This window comes from Chiloscyllium punctatum, chromosome 19, assembly GCF_047496795.1.
Source record: "Chiloscyllium punctatum isolate Juve2018m chromosome 19, sChiPun1.3, whole genome shotgun sequence".
In the NCBI taxonomy this organism is placed as follows: domain Eukaryota; kingdom Metazoa; phylum Chordata; class Chondrichthyes; order Orectolobiformes; family Hemiscylliidae; genus Chiloscyllium; species Chiloscyllium punctatum.
Window position 1 is genome coordinate 94,529,359 of NC_092757.1, and position 25,742 is coordinate 94,555,100.

Here is a 25,742-nt window from a genome sequence, read left to right on the forward strand (position 1 = left end):
CACTACAAAGCAGAAACGGGCCATTCGCCCCATAGCAATCTTCCAAAGAGCATCTCACCCAGACCTGCTTCCCTACCACATCACCTGTATTTCCCACAGCTAATCACCTAAACATACCTACACACTATGGGGCAATTTGGCATGCCCAATCCACCCTAACCTGCAAATCTTTGAACTGTGGGAGGAAACTGGAGCACCTGTAGGAAACCAACACAGACACAGAGATAATATGCAAACTCCACACAAACAGTTGCCAAAGGCTGGAATTGAACCTGGGACCCTGCTGCTGTGAGGCAGCAGTGCTAACTACTGAGCCACCGTGCTACCAATCGCATAATTTGTTGATTCAGTCACCAAAATGGCCAATAGATTCCTTTTTTTATGCTATCCAGAATAATGATGGACTATAATTTGGAGTTTAGAAGAAACAAACTATAAGCAGAAGTAGGCCATTTGGCCTTTGAGTCTCCATCACTCATTATGATCATGGCTGATCAGACTATTTAACTGCCTGTTCCTGCTATTCCCCCGTATCCTTGGACCCATTAGCCTCAAGTGCTAGGTCCCAACCCTTGAAATCAGACAATATCTTGGCCTCTAATGCTTTCTATGTCCCTGGTAATAAGACAAATTACACTGGATGCTTTATTAACTGCTCTCTCAAGCTGTCCTGCCACTTTAATGAGGTGTGCATATGTATGCCCTGCACCCCTTTAGGGTTGTATCCTCTATTTTACATTGTATTACAACATTCCTCCTCCCAAAATATATCACCTCACACTTCTCTGCATCTGCCACCTATCCACCCACTCTACCAACCTGTCAATGTCCATTTGGAGTTTCACATCTTTCATCTCACATTTGATAAACCTTCTAAATTTAGTAAAATCAATCCTCTTTTCAAAATACATTAATTACCTAAGTCTAGAAATGCAGAATTTTAAAATGATACAAAATGTTGAAGTGGGTAAATAAGGAACATATAACATAAACCTTTAATATTGCTATACAGAGAGACACTGCTACCAAAGCTTTTTGTCTTCCATTCACCAGCACTAAAGGAAGAATGCCAAATGTTGAATGGTCACAACAATTTATACTACAGACGAAACAGGTGCTGATTGGATGCCAAGATGGCTTTGATTGGCCTAGGCACTGCCCTGTAGAAAACAATAGGGCAAGATCAGCTGTGCAGGCTCTCAGGCAATTCAAAAAAAGGTGTAAGCTTGAATATCTCCTTTCTGTTTGTGGAGAACATGTCCCTGTGTGCAAATATCACTTCTATCAGACATATATTAACTACACTATGAGTTTGACCAATTATCTTAAATTAATTGTTAGTATAGCTGTCAGGATTGTTCAGCAAGTACTGCCTAACCCCAGAGTCACATTGCCAGTGGACATTTTGGTTTGGATTTTGCAAGTGCAGGCTAGTTGAGTATGGTCTGTACTCTTCTTATTGTGAACAATAAAAACAATATGCTATTTAATTTTTCAGTCAATTGCTGAGATGTAGGCTCCACGTACCTGACATCACATCAATACTGAAATTCAAATAAAACATTGCTCAATTTTCTGGATGCAGGACATCTTTTTGACAATTAATAACCTGCTTATAAAAGGAAATTGACAAGAAATATAAAACAAACAGCAAGAGCTTCTATGGTTATCTAAAAAGAAAGAAAATAGCTAAAGCGAGTGTTGGACCCTTGGAAGGTATGCTTGGGCAATTGATAATGGGAAACAGGGAAATGGCAGATAATTTAATCCAATATATTGCATAGTGGAGGACACTATAAAACATCACAAAGATATCAGGTAAGCAAGATGCTAATGGAAGGACAGCTCTTGTAACAGTCTCTATCACAAAAGGTAATGTATTTGACAAACAAATCGGACTAATGGCAGACAATTGCTAGGATCTGATGACCTCCATCCAAGGGTTTTAAAGAAAATGGCTGCAGAGAGAGTGGAGGCATTGGTCAATCTGTATTCTGAGAAGGTTCTAGCAGCTTAGAAAACTGCGAATGCAGTGGCTTGTTTAAGAAGGGTGGGAGAGAGAAAGCAGGAAACTACAGGCCAATTAGTCTAACATCTATCATTGGAAAAATGCTGGAATCCATTATTAAGGATGAAATAGCAGGTCATTTAGAAAAGCTTAAAATAGTTAAACACAGTCAGTATTGTTTTGTGAACGGGAAATCATGTTTGACAAATTTTCCAGAAAAGTTCTTTGAAGATACAAAAAGTTGAGTTGATAAAGTGGAACTGAGAGATATAATGTATTTGAATTTCCAAAAGGCATTTCCATAAGATACCACATGGAAGTTATTGCACAAGATGAGAGCTCGCTATACTGGGGGTAATGTATGAGCATGGAGTGAGTATTGGTTAACATGGAAGGCAGAGAATCCAGATTAGTGGGTCTTTTTCAGAATGGGAATACAGGACTAGTGTTGTGCCACAAGAGGAAAATGCTAGAGTTTATTAGGAAATGAATAGTTGTGGTCCTAACCCTGCAGAACTCCACTAGTCACCGGCTGCCGTCCTGAAAAAGACCCCTTTAACCCTACTCTCTGCTTTCTGCCAGTCAGACAAACTCTATCCAGGCCAGTACTGTACCTTGCCCCTAACCCCATGGGCTCATCTTATTTAGCAGTCTCCTGTCACCTTGTCAAGCGTTTTCTGGAAATCTAAATAGATCACATTCACTCTTTCTGTTTTGTTGAACTTGCTCATTACCTCCTCAAAACATTCGAACAGATTTATCAGGCATGAATGTCCCTTGATGAAACTGTGTTGACTCAGCCCCATTTTAGCACGCATGTCCAAGTATTCCAGAATCTCACCCTCAATAATAGAATCTAAGATCTTACCAATGGCCAAGATCAGGCTAAGTGGCCGATATTTTCCTGTCTTCTGCCTCCTCATTTCCTGACTCCAGTAATTCTTGGAAGGTCACCACCAGTGCCTCCACAATCTCCTCAGCTATCTTCTTTAGAACTCTGGGGTGTAGTCCATCTGGTTTGGGTGATCTATCCACCTTCTAGATTAGAGTGGTGCTGGAAAAGCACAGCAGTTCAGGCAGCATCCGAGGAGCAGCAAAATCAACTTTTCAGGCAAAAGACCTTCATCAGGAATACCGGCAGAGAGCCTGAAGGGTGGAGAGATAAGTGAGAGGAGTGTGGGGGTGGGGAGAAAGTAGCATAGAGTACAATAGGTGAGTGGGGGTGGGGTGGGGATGAAGGTGATGGGTCAGAGAGGAGGGTGGAGTGAATAGGTGAAAAAGAGGATAGGCAGGTAGGACAAGTCATGGGGACAGTGCTGAGCTGGAATTTTGGAGCTGGGGTGAGGTGGGTGAAGGGGAAATGAGGAAAGTGTTGAAGTCCACATTGATGCCCTGGGCTTGAAGTGTTCCGAGGTGGAAGATGAGGCGTTCTTCCTCCAGGCGTCTGGTGGTGAGGGAGTGGCGGTGAAGGAGGCCCAGGACCTCCATGTCCTCGGCAGAGTGGGAGGGGGAGTTGAAATGTTGGGCCACAGGGCGGTGTGGTTGATTGGTGCAGGTGTCCCAGAGATGTTCCCTAAAGCGCTCTGCTAGGAGGTGTTCAGTCTCCCCAATGTAGAGGAGACCGCATCGGGAGCAACGGATACAATAAAAGATATTAGTGGATGTGCAAGTAAAACTTTGATGGATGTGGAAGACTCCTTTAGGGTCTTGGATGGAGGTGAGGGAGGAGGTGTGGGCACAGGTTTTACAGTTCCTGCGGTGGCAGGGGAAGGTGCCAGGACGGGAGGGTGGGTTGTTGGGGGGCGTGGACCTGACCAGGTAGTCACAGAGGGAATGGTCTTTACGGAAGGTGGAAAGGGGTGGGGAGGGAAATATATCCCTGGTGGTGGGGTCTTTTTGGAGGTGGCGGAAATGTCGGCGGATGATTTGGTTTATGCGAAGGTTGGTAGGGTGGAAGGTGAGCACCGGGGGGGGTGGGGGGGGGGGGGTGGAGTTCTGTCCTTGTTACGGTTGGAGGGGGGGTCTGAGGGCGCAGGTGCAGGTTGTGGATGAGATGCTTTGTAGGGCATTTATCTCTCCACCCTTCAGGCTCTCTGCCTGTATTCCTGATGAAGGGCTTTTGCCCGAAACGTCGATTTTGCTGCTCCTCAGATACTGCCTGAACTGCTGTGCTTTTCCAGCACCACTCTAATCTAGAATCTGGTTTCCAGCATCTGCAGTCATTGTTTTTACCTGATCTATCCACCTTCAGACCTTTCAGCCTCCCCAGCACCTTCTCCTTAGTGATGGCCATTACACTCTCCTTGGCTCCTTGATTCTCTTGTAGTTCTGATATGCTGCTGATGTCTCCACTGGAAATGGTTGCAAAGTACCTTTTCAGTTCCTCTGCCATTCCTTTGTTCTCCATTACCACTTCTCTGGCGATCCAATGTTCACTCTTACCTCTCTCTCTTACCTCATGAATGGGAAATCAAGCCTGACAAATTTTATTCCAGTTCTTTGAGCAGTTACTAAGCAGGATAGATGAAGGGGAAGCAGTCAATATAATTAATTTGGGTTTTCAGAGTGTGTTTGATAACATAGGAATATAGAAGTTAGGAGGAGTAGGTCATTTAATGCCTTGAGTCTGCTCCATCATTTATGTTGATCAGAGCCATAATTAATAGGAGTCAGAGAATTGGGATGGGGGGTAGGCTTCCAAGGATAATAACTTGGACCAAGTGGAGTGCTGCAGGGATCAGTGCTGGGGTCACAGTCACTTGCAATATACATTAATTATTTGGATGGGGAAACTGAGTGCCACGTTTGTGGACGGCATAAAAATAGTTGGGAAGTCAAGTGCTGACAATGACACAGAGTCTGCAGAGGGCTATTGACAGGATAAAATCTTGCAGATGGAATATAATACGGAATTGTGAAGTTAGACACTTTGGTAGGAAGAATAGAGGAGCTGAATATTATTTAAGTGGATAAAGATGAAAGAAAGCTGAATAGTAGAGGGATGTACGAGTCATAAAATCCCTAAAATGTGGGAGCAGGCTATTCAGCATATAAAGTCCACACTGACCCAAACCCACCCTGCATTTCTCATGGCTAATCTATCTAGCCTGCACATCCCTAGATACCATAGCAATGTAGCATGGTCAATCCACCTAACTTGCACTAACCTTTGGACTGTGGGAGGAAACCGGAGCACCCGGAGGGAACCCACGCAGATACAGGGGAGAATGTGCACACTGAGTCTCCAGAGCTGTGAGGCAGTAGTGCTGACCACTGCAGACTATTATTTAAATAGAAAAATAATTCCAAAACAAACATGTATCACAAAGGGATCTGGGTGTTACTGTGTTTGAAACACAAAAATGTAGAATGAAGATGCAGCAGGTACTTTGGAAAACAAATGAAATTTTAACCTTTGTTACTGGGGTTTGGAGTTTAAAAATAGGGATGCCTTTTTATAACCGTACAGGTAGTTAGTGAGGCTGCACCTGGTGTACTGTGTACAATTGCGGTCCCTATATTTAAAATAGGAGGTGATAGCCTAGTGCTAGTATTACCAAACTATTAATCCAGAGACCCAGATAACGTTCTGGGGACCTGGTTTCGAATCCCACCATGGCAGCTGGTAGGATTTGAATTCGATAAAATATCTGGAATTAAGAGTTTAATAATGACTATAGAACTGTTGTGAATCATCAGGAAGAAATCCCATCTGGTCCAGTAATGTTCTTTAGGCAAGGAAATCTGTCATCTGTACCTGGTTTGACCAATGTATGACTCCAGACCCATAACAATGGGATTGACCGTTAATAGCCATCTGGGCAATGTGCAATAAATGCTGAGCATTGGCAGCAATGTCCAAATCTTGTGACTGAATTAAATAAAACTGAATTACAATCAGAAGAGAAGAGTTACTCAATGAATCAATCCCACTCACACCCCAATAAATCTCAGCGTCATCAATAACATGGAACTGGGGATAATGATAATATGCTATTTTCCTGCACATCAAACCACAGCCACATCAAACCAAGTCCATCTCCTACAGCTCTGAATACATAATTTCTAACATGGGCTTCACAACGCAGATTGGAGCTGAGTCTACTATCTCACTTGAAATTCCATACTTTCGATAATGTAGGATTTACTGAGTACCACATTGAGGATTAATTGAGATTATGTTGTCAAGTCCTAGAGAGGAATTCAAGAACACAAACTTCTAAAAAAAGTTAAAAATTACACTTCACCAGGTTATAGTCTAACAGTTTTATTTGGTAGTCATGATATAGAGATGCCGGTATTGGACCGGGGTGTACAAAGTTAAAAATCACACAACACCAGGTTATAGTTCAACAGGTTTATGCTCCTTCATCAGGTGGTTGTGGAGAATAATAAAAAAAAGGTGATCTGATAGTAATGCTGAGTTCTGATTCATGGCTTTTGTCTTGTGCTCTGAAACCATGAGCTGGTTGGAATGTACAGGATAACGAAATACAAGTATAGTTCTTATATTAGTGTTGATTGTGGGATTAATTTGTTAAATAGAGGGATGAAAGAACTGGTTCAGAAATCATGGACTGAATGGTGTCCTTCTGTGCTACACCATGCCTTAGTTCTATTCTGGAACTGTGCCACAATTTAATCCATTGTCTTCTTGAAATTGATAAGATTGCTTATTTGTATTGTCTGTCAATCAGCCTTTTTGTGAAGAAATGAGGGGTGATAAATGAGTGCTGATACATTGGCTGACTGATAAAACTTCAGCATGTATAGTAGGAGGCTGATCATTCTTACTCCACTATATGCCGACTGTCAAAAGACCAAAAGCGAAGTACAGCACAGGAACAGGTCCTTCAGCCCTCCAAACCTGTGCTGATCATCATGCCCTAACTAAATTAAAAAACAAACCTTCTGCCTTTATTCGGTCTGTACCCCTCTATTCCCTCCCTGTTCATGTAACTATTCAGATGCCTGGATCCTTTCCCCCTCTCCCCTTGAGCCTGTGCTCCCTTGTAATTGAAACTTCAACCCTGGGAAGAAGCCTCTGACTATCCACCCTATCTATGCCTCTCACAATTCGGTGACCTCTATCAGGTCTCCTCTTAGCCACTGTCTTTCCAGTGAAAACAACACAAGATTTTTAAAACTTTTCCTCATAGCCAATGCTCTCGAGACCAGGCAACATCCTGATGAACCTTCTCTGCACTCTCTCTAAAGCTTCCACATCCTTTTGGTAGAGTGACGACCAAAACTGCACACAATACTCCAAATGCAACCTAACAAGAGTTTTATATGGCTGCAACATGTTTTGCCAACTCTTGCACTCCATATCTTAGCCGATGAAGGCAAACATGATATATGCCTTCTTCATCACCTTGGCCACCTGTGTTGCCACTTTCAGGGAACTGTGGACCTGTACGCCCAGGTCCCTCTGTATGTTGATGTTCCTGAGGGTTCAGCCATTTACAGTGTAATTCACACTGAAAATCGATCCTCCAAAATGCACCACCTCACATTTGTCTGGACAAATTTGACTGTCCTCTGATGTTGCGCATGAACCAGACAGCACCTAGCTGAATTTCATGAAGTTCTCCATGAAGCTGAATTTCATTCCACCACTTCCCTTTTGCATCTTAAACGTAGATTCTTCAAGTTTAATTTATTTTCTTTTTATAAACAGGGAAGACTTTAGCTATAATTTTAGCTTCAGCTATCATCATGTGTGCACATTTTGAATATTCCAATAATCCCGTTGCACTAAATCAATAAAGGGACACCTGTGAATTGTAAGTAATTGTATTCTCTTTATCCCGCTTTAAGTTTATTAACATTGTCTTCTACTATTTATCAATGAACTAATCTGATCAATTGTGTAGCAAATACAACGCAAGGTGAATCAGAAAGATGGCCCTAAATTGAGTTGGATATGAGACAGAAAGGCAAGGCAAAGTGATCAGAGGATGAGATGGATGCAGTCAGAGAGTCATAGAGTCATAGGAAACAGACCCTTCGGTCCAACTCGTCCATGCCGATCAGATATCCTAACCTAATCTAGTCCCATTTGCCAGCACTTGGCCCATATCCTTCCAAACCCTTCCTATTCATATACCCATCCATTTTTCAAATGTTGCGATTATACCAGCCTCCACCACTTCCTCTGGAAGATCATTCCACACACGCACCACCCTCTGCGTGAAAATGTTGCCCCTTAGATCCATTTTAAATCTTTCATCTGTCACCCTAAACCTATGCCCTCTAGTCTGTACTCCTGCACCTCAGGCTAAAGACCTTGTCCTATCCATGCCCCTCATGATTGTATAAACCTCTATAAGGTCATCCTTCAGCCTCTGACGCTCTAGGGAAAACAGCCCCAGCCTGTTCAACCTCTCCCTATAGCTCAAATTCTCCAACCCTGGCAATATCCTTGGATATCTGTTCTGAACCCTTTCAAATTTCACAATATCCTTCCAATAAGATGGAGACCAGAATTGCATGCAATATTCCAAATGTAGACTAATCAATGTCCTGTACAACCGCAACATGACCTCCCAACATCCTTATTCAATGCTCTGACCAATAAAGGAAAGTATACCAAATGCCTCCTTCACTATCCTATCTACCTGCAACTCCACTTTCAAGGAGCTATGAACCTGCACTCCAAGGTCTCTTATGCAGCAACACTCCTCAGGACTTAACCATTGAGTGTATAAGTCCTGCACTGATTTGCTTTTCCAAAATGCAGCACCTCACATTTATCTAAATTAAACTCCATCTGCCACTCCTCAGCCCATTGGCCCATCTGATCAAGATCTTGTTGTAATCTGAGGTAACCTTCTTCACTGTCCACTACACCTCCAATTTTGGTGTCATCTACAAGCTTACTAACTATCCCTCCTATGTTCACATCCAAATTATTTACATAAATGATGAAAAGCAGTGGACCCAGCACTGATCCTTGTGCCACTCCACTGGTCATCAGCCTCCAGTCTGAAAAGCAATCTTCTGTCTTCTACCTTCGAGCCAGTTCTGTATCCAAATGGTTCTCCCTGTATTTCATGAGATTTAACCTTGTCTCCCATGGGGAACCTAGTCGAATGCCTTACTGAAGTCCACATAGATCACATCTACTGCTCTGCCCTCAATCCTCTTTGTTACTTCTTCAAAAAACTCAATCAAGTTTGTGAGACATGATTTCCCACACACAAAGCCATGCTAACTATCCCTAATCAGTCCTTGCCTTTCCAAATACATGTAAATCCTGTCCCTCAGGATTCCCTCCAACAACTTGCCCACCACTGATGTCAGGCTCACAGGTCTATAGTTCCCTGACATTTCCTAACCATCTTTCTCAAATAGTGGCACCACGTTAGCCAACCTCCAGTCTTCTAGCAACTCGCTTGTGACTATCGATGATACAAATATCTCAGCAAGAGGCCCAGCAATCACTTCTCTAGCTTCCCACAGAGTTCTAGGATACACCTGATTAGGTCCTGGGGATTTATCCACTTTTACGCGTTTCAAGACATCCAGCACTTCCTCCTCCATAATATGGACATTTTCCAAGGTGTCACCATCTATTTCACCACATTCTATACCTTCCATATCCTTTTCCACAGTAAACACTGATGAAAAATATTTGTTTCGTATCTGCCCCATCTCCTGTGGCTCCACACAAAGGCCGCCTTGCTGATCTTTGAGGGGCCCTATTCTCTCCCTAGTTATCCTTTTGTCCTTAATATATTTGTAAAAACCCTCTGGATTCTCCCTAACTCTATTTGCCAAAGTTATCTCATGTCCCCTTTTTGCCCTCCTGATTTCTCTCTTAAGTATAGTCCTACTTCCTTTATACTCTTCTAAGGATTCACTCAATCTATCCTGTCTACACCTGACATATGCTTCCTTCTTTTTCTTAACAAAACCCTCAATTTCTCTACTCATCCAGCATTCCCTATACCTACTAGCCTTTCACCCTCACAGGAATATACTTTTGCTGGACTCTTGTTATTTCATTTCTGAAGGCTTCCCATTTTCCAGCTGTGCCTTTACCTGCGAACATCTGTGCCCAATCAGCTTTTAAAAGTTCTTGCCTAATTCTGTCAAAATTGGCCTTCCTCCAATTTAGAACTTCAACTTTTAGATCTGGTCTATCCTTTTCCATCACTATTTTAAATCTAATAGAATTATGGTCGCTGGCCCCAAAATGCTCCCCCACTGACACCTCAGTCACCTGCCCTGCCTTATTTCCCAAGAGTAGGTCAAGTTTTGCACCTTCTCTAGTAGGTACATCCACATACTGAATCAGAAAATTTTCTTGTACACACTTAACAAATTTCTCTTCATCTAAACCCATAACACTATGACAGCCCCAGTCTACATTTGGAAAATTAAAATTCCCAACTAAAATCACCCTATTATTCTTACAGATAACTGAGACCTCCTTAAAAATTTGTTTCTCAATTTCCTGCTGACTATTGGGGGGGGGTCTATAATACAATCCAAATACGGTGGTCACCACTTTCCTATTTCTCAGTTCCACCCAAATAACTTTGCTGGATGTATTCCCAGGAATGTCCTCCCTTAGTACAGCTGTAATGCTATCCTTATCAAAAACACCCCCCCCTCTCTTTCCCCCCTTTCTATCCTTCCTGTAGCATTTGTATCCTGGAACATTAAGCTGCCAGTCCTGTCCATCCCTGAGACATATCTCTGTAATTGCTATGATATCCCAGTCCCAATGTTCCTAAACATGCCCTGAGTTCATCGGCCTTCCCTGTTAGGCCTCTTGCATTGAAATAGATGCAGTTTAATTTATCAATCCTATCTTGTTCTCTGCTTTGTTCTTGCCTGCCCTGACTATTTGACTCACTCCCTTTCCAACTGTTGCCAGTATATTAGACCCCTTTTAATTCAGGTGCAATCTGTCCTTCTTGTACAGGTCAACTCTAACCCAGAAGAGATTCCAAAGATCTAGAAATGTGAATCCTTCTCCCCCGCACCAGCTCCTCAGCTACACATTCATCTGCTCTATCCTCCTATTCCTACCCTCACTAGCTCTTAGCACCGAGAGTAATCCGGATATTACTACCCTCATGGACCTCGTCTTTAAATTCCTGCCTAACTTTCTATTTCTCCCTTCAGAATCTCATCCTTTTCCCTTCCTATTTCATTGGTTCCAATGTGTATAATGACCTCCTGCTGGTCTCTCTCTCCTTTGAGAACATTCTGCACCCGCTCTGAGACATCCTTGATCCTGGCGTCAGGGAGACAACACACCATTCTGATGTTTCGCTGCTGGCCACAGAAACGTCTGTCTGTGTCTCTGACTAGAGAGTCCCCTAACACAATCAATTGCTTGGAACCCAACATTACCCTCATTACATTTGAGCCAGTCTCGATACCAGAAACTTGGCTTTCATGATACGTTCCCCTGAGAATCCATCACCCCCTACATTTTCCAAAACAGCATATTTGTTTGAAATGGGGATAGCCACAGGAGACTCCTGCACTACCTGCCGACCCCCTCCTATCTTTCCTACCTGATTGTATCTGCAGCTTTTCTCCCTTCCTATAACTGCCATCCATCATAGCCTGTAACTCCTGTAAATTCCTCAATCCCCTAACTGCTGATCCATGAGATCTGATAGAATTCACAATCAGAGACACTTCCTGCAGACATAACCATCAGTAACATGGAAACTCTGCCTGAACTCCCACATCTAACAGGAAGAACACATCACTCTGTTAAAACATCAGGCGTGTAACTCAATCTAGGAAGGCAGTAGATAATTGCACAAGGCAAGTTATTTTGCATCAGTAATTGTGTCAAGCACGAAGTTATCCTAAGGGCATGTCTAATAGTGATGTGAATGATGTGTAATTAAGCTGTACAGTCAATGCTATGGATCAGCACAATACAGCTTCCAGCATGCAGGCTGAATGAAGTGGTATAGCACAATAGTGCGTTTCTAACCTTAACTGCGTCATACAGTAGAGGTGCATCTCAGAGGGACAGCAAGCACAGCACTGGTCTGACAATATGGCATATTCTTGTCATTGTACAAATTTCATGTCTAACATGGGGAAATTGCGTGAGAATTTACAATGACATGCCTTTTGAAAAATGCATGGATACTTTTGAGGTTAAAGGAACTGATTTTTAGGCACATTAATTATGTAGAACATAGAGTACAGAAACAGGCCATTCACCCCAACCAGTATATGTAGCCTTGTGCCACATTAAACTGCACAGAATTTAGTGAAACCCAGTTGCTTGGAAAGAGACTATGAGAATGAATATATGAGTGAGTGTTTGTTGTTTTATATATTTAATTCCTTTTTCACCCTTTGTAATGAATTTGCCATGCGCAGCAAATTTCATGACTACAAGTCAGAACCCAAACTACTGATGAGATTTTTACACTTTAATTCCAAAATGTATTTTTTCAAAAGAGGATTGAGACAATAACTGCATTGTAAAAACTTCTGTGTGAGACTAATGGGATGTGACATGTGAAGGTGTCTTGTTCAAATAGACTGGACTGTGATCTCTTGTAAATATAAAACTCTGATCTCAAAGGAGCTGATTACACCAATTTAACAGCAAGCCACACCTTGTGGTTTATGTACCAAACAACAGCACATATTGTGTTTTTCTCTTGGAAGAGTACATGAGGACTGGGGTTAAAAGTTGATTTCAACTCTACTGGAGTAGACTAGTGGAAATGAATGTCAGTTGATGCACACAAGAACATTCAAGCATTAATATAGAACATAGAACATAGAACAATACAGCACAGAACAGGCCCTTCGGCCCACGATGTTGTGCCGAACTTCTATCCTAGATTAAGCACCCAGCCATGTACCTATCCAAATGCCGCTTAAAGGTCGCCAATGAATCTGACTCTACCACTCCCTCGGGCAGCGCATTCCATGCCCCCACCACTCTCTGGGTAAAGAACCCACCCCTGACATCTCCCCTATACCTTCTGCCCTTCACCTTAAATTTATGTCCCCTTGTAACACTCTGTTGTACCCGGGGAAAAAGTTTCTGACTGTCTACTCTATCTATTCCTCTGATCATCTTATAAACCTCTATCAAGTCACCCCTCATCCTTCGCCGTTCCAACGAGAAAAGGCCGAGAACTCTCAACCTATCCTCGTACGACCTACTCTCCATTCCAGGCAACATCCTGGTAAATCTTCTCTGCACCCTCTCCAAAGCTTCCACATCTTTCCTAAAGTGAGGCGACCAGAACTGCACACAGTACTCCAAATGTGGCCTAACCAAAGTCCTGTACAGCTGCAACATCACTTCACGACTCTTGAATTCAATCCCTCTGCTAATGAACGATAATACTCCATAGGCCTTCTTACAAACTCTATCCACCTGAGTGGCAACCTTCAAAGATCTATGTACATAGACCCCAAGATCCCTCTGTTCCTCCACCTGACCAAGAACCCTACCATTAACCCTGTATTCCGCATTCTTATTTGTTCTTCCAAAATGGACAACCTCACACTTGGCAGGGTTGAACTCCATCTGCCACTCCTCAGCCCAGCTCTGCATCATATCTAAGTCCCTCTGCAGCCGACAACAGCCCTCCTCACTGTCCACAACTCCACCTATCTTTGTATCTTTGTATCATCTGCAAATATCTGCAAAAATATGATGTGAAAGTCACAGTTGGAAAACTATTCCTGGTCACCCTTGTGTTGCAGACAAAGACTGTCTGTCACTCTGCATGCTGCAAACCAGTTAATAAAGGAATCAATACAAGGAACTTCAATAAGCCTACAAAACCAAGCATCTCAAAACAACTACTGCTCAACTACTTATGCCAGTGCAACAGGTAACCTCCACTGCAGCAGCCACAAGGTTCAACTCTCTTCTCTCTTCACAACCAATTCAGAGACTGATTTACACATCTTTTTAAAATTTCTATTTGGACTCATCTCTTACTCTAATCTGTCTTTATGTGTTGCATTGCTAATTCTCCTTGCATTTAGGAATTAATAATCTCACTCTTTGTTAATTCAAGAAAACGCAACTACGTTGGCTCCTTTTAAAACAAGAACTTACTTGAGTCTTTGAGAAAGGCATTCACAACAGAAGGGATCCTTTTGGAATTAACACAGTTGCCACCAACCAAACGTGTGGGTGAATAAAGAAGGAAATCCAATCCATTCCTCCTCACCCAGAAAAGCAACAGGTTTGGAAACCTTTCTAGAACCTCACTCAGAGTCTGGTTGTATCACAGGATTAACATTTAGGTAGCTCATAAGAAGGTAATTAGAAGGATCTGAAACATTAAATCTATTTCTGTCTCGAAAGATACTGCCTGACTTGCTGAGATTTTCCAACAACTCATGTTCTTATTTCAGATTTCTTACATCTGCAGTGTTAACATCTCCATTTCTCTAAAGGTCATTAGTCTCCAGAAATCTATCAAGCTTAGTCTTGAACCTGCTCAAATATTGAACTTCCACAGACTTCTGGGGTAGAGATTTCTAAAGATTCACTTATTCTTTGAGTGAGGACATTACTCCTCCTCATGCAGAATCTCCATAGCGCAGAAGCAGGCCTTTCAGCCCATCAAGTTCATTTCAAACCTCTGAAGGCAATCCCACCTAGACCCATATGCCCCACTCCATTCCCATAATCCTGCATTTCCCATGGCCAATCTACCTAATCTGCACATTTTTGGACTGTGGGAGAAAGCCAGAGCACCCAGAGGAAACACATGCAGATACAGGGAAGATGCGCAAACTCCACACAGACAGTTGCCCACAGGTGAGTTTAAATCCAGGTCACTGGAGCTGTGAGGCAGCAGTGCTAACCAATGAACCACAATATCTCAGTCCAAAATGCTCCAGCCTTTATTCTGAAATTATGTCCCCCCAGTTTGAGTCACTAGCCAAGGGAAGCATTTTACCTATATTTATCCTGTAAGAAGTTTATAATTTCAATGAGGTCATCTCATTTTCTAAGAAACTCTAAGGAATGCAGATTCAGTTTCCTCAAGCTGTCCTCATACACAATCTTGTCAGCCCTGGGATTAGGTTGGTGAACACCTAATGATCTCCCTCGATGTAAATATATCCTTTTTAGATGAGATTAAAACTGTACATAATGCTTCAGGAATTCCCTCCCTAACAGCATTTAGGTCTACCTACACCGAAGGGAAAGCAACGATTCAAGAAGGCAGCTGCCACCACCTTCTGTGGTGGCCATTAAATACTAACCCAGCCAGTGAAGCCCATATCATTGAATGAATAAAAAAAAGGTGTGGTTTCACTAAGGTTTTATATAACAGCAGAATGGTGTCTTTTTATCAGTGAAATCCCCTTGAAATGAATGCCGACATGCCGTTTGCCTTCCCTCATTGCTCGCATGTCCTGTATGCTAGCTTTTAGTGGCTAATGAACAAAGTCACCCAGCTTTCTCAGATACTGAAGCACTCCATGTTGAAATGCAGCATGGTCTGGACAATAGCTTGGTTGGGCTGAAAAGTGGCAAGAAACATTTATTGCACAGAAATGCCAGTTGTTGATCATTGCCAACAAGATAGAATCTTGCCCTTGACATTGAAAGGCAGCACTCAGGCTGAATCCCACCCTATCAATATTGTGGGGATACTATTGATCAGAAACTGAACTGGATTAATTATATGATAATTAGTTCAGAGGTTAGGGTTTAAGCAGCTGTGCAACTCCCCCAGACTGACCTCTATGGAGCTAAAGACTGACAGTGACCCACTCCTCAGACTGCAGAAGGACTGAACCCCTGACTGGATACCTGACCACAGCCAATCCCTTGGACTGGCATGGGAAACTACTCTTAACTTACTGTGTCAGGACCCCACAACTGATAGAGGCCTCTACGGTCTTCTGTGAGGTCTACTCCGTTAGGACTTTGAGACATGTTTGCTTGCTTGATGCAATGTGTTGGCCACATAAGCTCCTGACACATGGTGCAGGGATGAGACTGACATGGCACAGCAAGACATACAGCCCTTTGAATGAGGACTGCTGCCAGCAAGGCAGGCTACCTGATGGTGTGACTGCACTAAAAGGCACAGCAAAGCAAGCTAAGGCAGGGGATTCTGTGAGCACCCAGAAAGGTGCTCAGTAAATGAGCACAAAAAGGGCAAGTAAGCAGCCTAGTCCAGCCTGTGTGCTGAGCACTTGATGTGAACACAAAGTGCCCTTGCAGAAGTCTTTCAATGCAAGTTGCCAGTGTGGCCTGCAATACATACCTTCATTTTCTAAGTGTCCAACAAGTGGATTGGATGGATGCCATGATGGTTGTTGAGGCAGTGGTGAATGTTGGATGGCTAGATTGATGGATGACTGCTCTGTATGGTTGGTGCCCATGGATCATGTTCTGAAATGCTGTTTGGTGCTGAGTAACATGGAGGCTGCACATAGCCAATGGGGAGCTGCAATTGCAAGGTACACGCACTGATTTCCATGTCAAGAATTCTCATGGTCGCGTTTGTTTGGCATGTTTGGATGAGATAGGAAGCTGAATATTAATGAGCTATTGTGATAAGAAGATATTTAATCTCAGTTACCTCATGAGAAACCACCTAGCAGTTTGGCAAAGGTTTATAAGATACAAATTGCTCCCAACATTGCAAAAGGCCTCACCAGACTTATTGCACGATTCATCCACAAATCTTGCCACAACCCAGATCAATCAGGCCCCTATATGATTCCACTCATTTCTCAGTTCTCCATTATAGATTTGCCTGTCCTCGCCTGCAATGGGCCTACATTTGTCCTTGCTAATCTCTTTCCTTTCACATATCAATACAAAATTGTACAGCTGCCTTAAGGTTCCATTCTAGCTTACGTTCATATTCCCATTTTCCTTTCCTTCCTTGGCCTTCCTGTGTTGTCCTTAGAAATTGCCTCACTAGTTACCTAGTCCCAGGAGTAATTCAGACTAGGCAGCAAATACCCACCCTGCCAGTGACACCCAGACTCCATGAAAGAATGAAGGAAAAATCTATGATGGCAAGTGATTCTGATGAAAGGTCATTGGTGTGTTAAGTTCACCTTCCATTCCTGTCTGTATAGCTTTCTTCATATCATTTAATTTTTCAGTATTTCATGATTTGGACTAAAATGAGAAATGAATTGATTTAAAAGCCAAGGATTGTTGCAGTATTTTTATAGTTTCTATATTTACAAGTTTATTTGGAAGCACTAGCTTTCATCAGGTGGTTGTGGAGCCGGAGCATAAGACACAGAATTTATCGCAAAAGGCTGAAATATATTATACAAATTTATATTAAGATTTCATCATTTAGAATGGCTTTGCTAGTTTCAGTTCATTAATATGTAAATCCCAGGACTCCTTTTAAGTCACATTCTCAAGATAACTTCAGGTTTTCTAACAAAATGGGTCGTCTCAGGTCAGATAATGCATTAAAGGTATGAGATTAAAGTCTGTCTGTGTCCCCATCTTGAGTTAGACTGGTTCTATTCCAAAACTGGGATTAGACTCTCTGCATAAAAAACCTACCTCTGACATCTCCCCTATACCTTCCTCCAATCACACTAAAATTATGACCTGTCATGACAGCCATTTCTGCCCTGGGAAAAGTCTCTGGCTATCTACTCTATCTGTGCCTCTCATTACCTTGTACACCTCTATCAAATCACCTCTCTTCCTTCTTCTCTCCAGTATGAAAAGCCGGAGCCCACTCAACCTCTCTTCAGAAGACAAGCCCTCCAATCCAGGCAGCATCCTGGTAAATCTCCTCTGCACCCTCTCTAAAGCATCTACATCCTTCCTATAATGAGGCGATCAGAACAGGACACAATATTCCAAGTGTGATCTAATACTCCAGGTTTTATAGAGCTGCAGCAAAACCTCGCAGCTCTTAAACTCAATCCCCTGGTTAATGAAAGCAAAAACACCATATGCCTTCTTAACAACCCCTCAACTTGGATGGCAACTTTGAGGGATCTATGTACATGAACCCCAATGTTTTGCTGTTCCTCCACATTGCCAAGAATCCTGTCTTTAATCCTGTATTCAGCATTCAGATTCGACTTTCCTAAATGTGGTAATGGGTCTGGGTGAGTTGCGCTTCGGTGGGTCGGTGTGGACTTGTTGGGCCGAAGGGCCTGTTTCCACACTGTAAGTAATCTAATCTAAAACAAATCATTTCACATTTTTCAAGGTTGAACTCTATCTTCCACTTCTCAGCTAGCTCTGCATCCTGTCAATGTCCTGTCAACGACACTGCTGACCTTTGCATCATCGGCAAACCTATTAACTGACCCTTCCACTTCTTCATCCAAGTCATTTATAAAAACTACAAAGAGCAGAGGCCCAAGAATAGATCCCTATGGCACACCACTGGTCACCAAGCTCCAGGCAGAATACTTTGGTAGAAATCATCAAACATCTGGTGAAGCAGCAGCTGTCTATGCTCTCATGTCTGATCAAAGCCAGCCTCTTTCCCCTTCCCATTTGCTGTAAGCCATGACTTTTAATGGATGGCAAAGACCTTTGTAAATGTAAAGTGTAATGAGTGGGAAAATGGGACTAGTGTATATACTGGTGTATTTTTGACTTGATGGGCTGAATGGCCTCTTCTGTACTGCATGATTCTATAATTCAGTTACCCTGTATCTCCAGAAACAAGCTTCCGGAAAAGGAATCTAAAAAAGTGGCATTTTGAATATCAAAAGCATTAGCTCAGCAATCCCCATGAACAGAGATCACTGAATTGTTTTCCCTCTCACCCATTATGTGCACGTGAACATGTGCATGAGTACGTGTGCATGAGCATACATGGGTATATGTGTGCATATGCATATGCTTACGTATATATGTGTGTGTTTAAAGAGGGACTTTATAAGGGGGTTAGAGTTTTATCGAGTAGTTTGATATGCCAACAGTTCATAGTTATTTACCTGTGGTTGGAATCTGTTTATTCGTAATAATTAGACATTCTTGCTGAGAAACCTGATCTGTACTGTTTGCCAACCAGGGGTTGAGGAACCAAATTGAAGAATTCTGTGTACTTTTATAAAATTGTTAACTTTTTTGATAACTCCAGGAAAAGCAGGGCTTGATTTCCACCACGCTATCCCAGTAAGGGGTGACAATAGAGGCTGTCTGATTGATGCAATGCTCCAGAATTTTCTGCTTTCATTTCTTTTTCCAATCTGCAATATTTTCCATTTTATAATGACTCTTTTTGCCATCAGATTTATTTATTGGAGCATGAAGAATGCATTACATTCTGAGATCTAAGAAATGCATCATAGAACAAAACAGAGCCACTGCTGCAGCCTTTGTGACAAATAACCTGCCTCATGTGAAAAAGAGCTTAAAAATGTGTTGCTGGAAAAGCGCAGCAGGTCAGGCAGCAAAGCAACACATTTTTAAGCTCTTTAAATGTGTTGCTGGAAAAGCGCAGCAGGTCAGGCAGCAAAGCAACACATTTTTAAGCTCTGATCTCCAGCAAATGCAGCCCTCACTTTCTCCTCATGTGAAAAAGAGACCACCTTCTCAAGGACAAATAAGGACAGGCAATAACTCCTGGCCAACCAGCAACGATCGTGTCCCACAGTGAATAAAAAATGTAAACCCATTATGAAGTTGGGTGGGTCTGGGATGGTTTGACAATCATCTAATTTCCCACCTATGAAAGCTGAAACTCAGAATAAATAAAAACAGAAAATGCTTGACAAACTAAAGAAGATATCCTGTTCTGAAGAACAGTTTAACCGGGCTCAACATGTTAACTCTATTTTTCTCTCTAGAGATGCTGCCAGACTGCTGAGTTTTCCAGCATTTTCTGTTTTTATCTCAGCTTTCCAACGCCACGATGTTTTGCTTTCATTTAACTGAATCTCAGCATAATAACCATGATTTATATCACAAATGACCCTGCCAGTGCAATTGTAACACTAGTTTCAGTGTTTCCCATTAATCTCATTGAATGAATTTCCCAAATAAATGTTGATAAAATGTCAGTGAAATCTTGACAAAGTATCCCAGCAAATCTTTAGATATGTTTTTAAAGTTCTCTTCAAACTCCACCAACAGGCAAACAGTGATATACCTTTAAATGGCACTTAATATACTGTGCAGCAATTTGTTTATTCCCAAATAGCTGATCACTGTTGGGAGAAGTGGGTGAGATTAAGTGCCAGCCAACTGCAGGTTGGACATATGAACATAATACCTGTACATATAATTAGGGGCAGGTGTTGGCCATTCCGTGCCTCAGTCCTGTTTTGCCTTTTAATAAAATTGTGTTTGATTTGACTGAGGCACCTACTTTCCAGTCAAGCCCTGATAACTGCTGACCCTCTTGGTAGTCATGAATCTATCAAACTTGGCCTTAGAAATTATGCTGCCTGCACCATTTTCTGGTGAAGGTAATTCCAGAGGCCAATGATCTGCTGAGAAAAGCTACCTGGACTATACCTCCTCCCACTCAGTATCCTGCAAGAATTCCATCCCATTCTCACAATTCCTCCGCCTCCGCCTCCGCCACATCTGCTCGAACAAGGAGACATTCCATTCGTGAGCATCCCAGACATCCAGCTAATTTGAACAATGTGTTTTTTCCTCCCTCTGTCATCCAGACAGCCCTCTGCTGCATCACCATTTCACTGCTCTAAACCCCCTCCTAATGCAATAAAGACGGGGTCCCCCTTGTCTTCACCTACCACCCCACCAGTCTCCGCATCGAACACCTTTATCCTTAAACACTTCTGCCAACTCTAACTAGACCCCACCACTAAGACCATCTTCCCCTCCCCACCCCTCTCTGCCTTCCTGTGTGGACCGTTCCCTTTGACAGTCCTTGGTTTGCACCTCTCTCCCTACCAATCCCCCTGAACCCCCAGGTACCTTCCCCTGCTGGTACCCTCACCTCCATCCAGGGCCCCAAACAGCCCTTCCAGGTGAGACAGACGTTCACCTGCCTCTCCTACAACCTAGTTTACTGTATCAGGTGCTCTCGATGTGGTCTTCTCCACATCAAGGAGACCAAACGTAAACTTGGGAACAGTTCACCCTGAGCATCACAGCCGGGCCCACAGGGGTCAACTGGACCACCCAGTCACCATTTCAATTCCCCCAACCACTCCCTTTCTGATGTGACCATCCTTGGTCTTCTCCATTGCCACAACGAACCACAAATTGGAGACAACACACCTCATCATCCACCTGGGCAGCCTACAGGTGGAGGACTCAATATTGAGTTCTCTAAGGCAAAAGTGAGGACTGCAGATGTGGAAGTCAGAGTCGAGGTCAGAGTGGAAGAAAAGGCAGGGAGTGGTGCCGGTGTAACTACGGAAGATGGACTTCTTCCATAGTTACACTGGCACCACTCCCCGCCTTTTCCTCCGCTACATTGATGACTGCATTGGCGCCACCTCGTGCTCCCACGAGGTAGTTGAGCAGTTCATCAACTTCTCCAACACATTCCACCCCAACCTTAAATTCACCTGGACCATCTCTGACATCATCTTCCCCTTCTTGGACCTCTCCACCTCCATCAACAGTGACCGCCTCAACACTGACATTTTTTACAAGCCCACCGACTCCCACAGCTACCTGGATTATACCTCTTCCCACCCCACCTCCTGCAAAATTGCTATCCCATATTCCCAATTCCTCTGCCTCCGCCGTATCTGCTCCCAGGAGGACCAGTTCCACCACAGAACACACCAGATGGCCTCCTTCTTTAAAGACCACAATTTCCCTTCCCACGTGGTTGAGGATGCCCTCCAGTGCATCTCATCCACATCCTGCAACTCTGCCCTCAAACCCCACCCCTCCAACCATAACAAGGCCAGAACCCCCGATCCTCACCTTCCACTCTACCAACCTTTGCATAAACCGCATCATCTAATGACATTTCCACCACCTCCAAACGGACCCCACCACCAGGGATATATTTCCCTCCCCACCCCTTTCCACAAAGACCATTCCCTCCGTGACTACCTGGTCAGGTCCTCGCCGCCCTAACCCACCATCCCCTCCTGGCACCTTCCCCTGCCACCACAGGAACTGCAAAGCCTGTGCCTAAACGTCCCTCCTCACCTCCATCCAAGGCCCCAAAGGAGCCTTCCACATCCATCAAAGTGTCACCTGCACATCCATCAATATCATTTATTCTATCCGTTGCTCCTGATGCGGTCTCCTCTACATTGGGGAGACTGGATGCCTCCTAGCATAGCGCTTCAGGGAACATCTCCGGGACACCTGAACCAATCAACCACACCGCCCTGTGGCCCAACATTTCAACTCCCCCTCCCACTCTGCCGAGGACATGGAGGTCCTGGGCCTCCTTCACCGCCGCTCCCTCACCACCAGACACCTGGAGGAAGAACGCCTCATTTTCCACTTCGGGACCCTTCAAACCCATGGCATCAATGTGGATTTCACCAGTTTCCTCATTTCCCCTGCCCGCACCTTACCCCAGTTCCAACCTTCCAGCTCAGCACCACCCTCATGACCTGTCCTACCTGCCAATCTTCCTTCCCACCTATCTGCTCCACCATCCTCTCTGACCTATCACCTTCATCCCCACCTCCATCCACCTATTGTACTCTTTGCTACCTTCTCCCCAGCCCCACCCCCCCTCCCATTTATCTCTCCACCCTGGAGGCTCCCTGCTTTCATTCCTGATGAAGGGCTTTTGCCCAAAATGTCAATTTTCCTGCTCCGCGGTTGCTGCCTGACCTGCTGTGCTTTTCCAGCACCACTCTAATCTAGACATTGAATTCTCCAATTTCAAATAACCTTACTCCCCAACCCCCAACTCCCTTCCCAGCCCCTTCCCCTCCCTTCCACTGCTCCTGGCCACCTCCCAATTCATTCCTCCCATTGACCAATCAGGTCGTACCCTCTTCCTGTCTTCACATATCCCCATTTCACCACCCTGCCTCCGCCAACCCCTTTATCTGCAACTCCTCCTACACCCACCCCCAGTCCTGAAGAAGGGGTACACCCGAAACGTCGACTTCCCCACATCCTTATGCTGCCTGACTTGCTGTGTTCTTCCAGCATCCTGCCTATGATTATGTAGTTTGTGCTGTCCATGTAGTACTCTCAGTCCTGGAGGAACGCTTTCTTGTTTTTTTTTGCTGTATCAGTTGTATATGGTAGAAATGACAAATAAAAAGCCACTCTGTCTGTTAAATAATGCTAGTAGGCAACTTAATTGGAGTTTAGCAATTCTCCAGTTGATTGTTTCGAGCACCTTTTCCAAGAGGATTTCTTGTGCTAAATGTGGGCAGAGTGAGCTTTTCAGCTTATGATCTTCCTTGGTCAACTTGGAGGCATTTTAAGACCCAAAGTATATATCCCCAATTTGTGGACACCAGCTGATGACAGAATGAAGCTCAGTTGTGATGTCTGACATGATTAAATATCCCTTCAATTCACAGAGGAGCAGGAAAATTGACATTTTGGGCAAAAGCCCTTCATCAGGCTTTGAAATAAGAAAGTCACCTAAATTTGAATAAATTTAAATGCATCAAAAAAATCAAATCTTTTGGAAAGTAGACAGAGAAGGAAAAGTTGGCTGAGAAAATTCTGTTTAAGAAATTGCTGCCATAGTCATCTCTGGACAACTTGCATCAATATGTATTGCCTGCAGTTCCAGCACTTTTTTAAAAAATTGCATGTGGAAAGCACTTTTTTGCCAATTTTAATAACTGGGAACACTTCAATTAAGGCAGTGTAACTGTCAGACAACAACTGGCATAAGGAAATGGTGGTAAACTGATGTTCTTAATAATTTAGGAAGTTGTTCTAGATATAAATATAATTATAAACAAAGCACAATCTAGTTCAGCATACTCACGATTAAGCAACAACTTTCATGTGAAAATTTAAAAATAATTTTAACATTTCTGCTGAGTGTAGCCTTTAATCAGAAAAGCTCCTACTTAATCTCCCGCTTAAATTTCCTTTCTGAAGTACCCATGCCAAAAGTTTTCATTTTGTTTGATATCTTTTATAGTTTCACAAGGATTTTGAGTTTAATGCAGCATGAATTAATTCATCTATTATAGAAAGTATTTTTATTCAATTGCTCAGAATGTTTTACCTTGAAGCACTCGAGCTTGCTTTGCTAATATGATCTCATAAATAGAAAAGTCTTAAGCAATTACCTAACAGGTTTCTCCCCTGCTCGGCAAAGTTCACTGACTCGTTATTTCCAAAACCAATCAACACTCCTGTTTATTTGGAACAAGCTATGGTGTTGTTACAGCAGGTGGCTTACTTGTCTGTGAATAAAATATTTTCTAAACTTGCAAAGTTGAAATAAAAACGTAACATACTGTGCAATCGTTGTCCCACCAGATTTTTAGTCCAAAGTTACTTCATTCACTAGTGGAAAACCCGTGTCAGATCATCCAGGGAGGGGTTTTACAATCTTTAAGCTCTGCAAGCTTGCTTTCCTTATGTGGTCTCCTCTTCTGCTACTGGGCTGCTTTTATATTTAATACTACAGCTTTACTGAGCATCAGCTCGTCCAAGTTTACTTTGGTTTGAATTTCAAAAACTTCAGAGCAAACAAAATGACAAAGCTTCCACTTACCTTTTTCCACTGACCCTAGACGACAATACAGCTCCTTTAGGCCGTTTGAGAAAATGCCATTGAGTAGCAATGGGTGGGGAAGAGCATGGTTACATCAGGTGGAGAAGAATGGCAGCTGGGAGCAGTAAATATGATCTTTTATGTGCCCCAGGCACTGTTACATGAGAAAAGGTGAATATATTGTTTTATTTGCATTCTTTTGTATGGTATTGAAGACAGCTGGGTACAACTTCAGTAATTCCTCAGGTTTTAGGTATATATGAAGCACTGATTGCTTACTCGACAAAACTTCACACCGAGTCTCATTGACCTGTATTTGTCATGGTGCGTTGGTATCTGTGAGACCATGTGACCATCTGAAAGCTGAAGCAGCTGTCATGTTGGTTAGTGCCGATTACGTACTTAGATCTGGTCAGTCCACAGCTCCAACAAAATTGTGCAATCAGCAGCAGCAATAAGAGAATTTTGCTTGTTAACATTTTAAACTTACCTTTTATGGATTTTTAAAAAATATATTTGTGAGTATTGCTAGGTAGGCCAGCATTTATTGTTATCCCTAATTACCCTTGAGAAGATGGTGCTGAGCTGTCTTCTTGAAACACTGCAGTTCTTATTGTGTAGGGACATCTGCAGTGGTGATAGAGAGGGACTTTCAGGATTTTGACCAGTGACAGTGAAGGAACAGTGATATATTTCCAAGTCAGGATGCTGAGTGGCTTGGAAGGGAACCTGTAGGTAATCATGTTCATGTGTATCTGCCACCCCTGTTCTTTTAGGTGGTAGAGGTCATAGCTTTTGAAGGTGTTGGTGGAGCAGTTTTGGAGAGTTACTCCAGTGCATCTTGGATGCTACCACTATCTGCCCAAGATGAAGTGAATGCTGTCAAACCAATCAAGCAGACTGCTTTATCTTGAATGGTGTCAAGTTTCTTGAGTGTTGTTGGTGCTGCACTCATCCAGGCAAGTGGGGAGTTTCAATAACATTCGTGACTTGTGCTATGTAAATGGTGGGAGAAAGTGAGGACTGCAGATGCTGGAAACCAGAGTTGAAAAGTGTGGTGCTGGAAAAGCGCAGCAGGCCAAGCAGCATCCGAGGAGCAGGAGAATCAACGTTTCGGGCATAAGCCCTTCTTCAGGAATGAG

At 43.1% G+C, this 25,742-nt stretch overlaps 1 protein-coding gene across 2 annotated transcripts in view; it reads right to left on the reverse strand.

Annotated features, from left to right (window-relative positions):
* The window catches only part of LOC140491647 (forkhead box protein N1-like), an 80,956-nt gene extending 56,137 nt beyond the window's left edge, over positions 1–24,819 (reverse strand). For both annotated transcript variants that reach the window (XM_072590107.1, XM_072590106.1), the window contains exon 1: positions 24,601–24,819. The gene's annotated coding sequence lies outside the window, so the exon portion shown is untranslated. The remainder of the gene's footprint in view (positions 1–24,600) is intronic.
* Between the last annotated feature and the right edge of the window lie 923 nt (positions 24,820–25,742).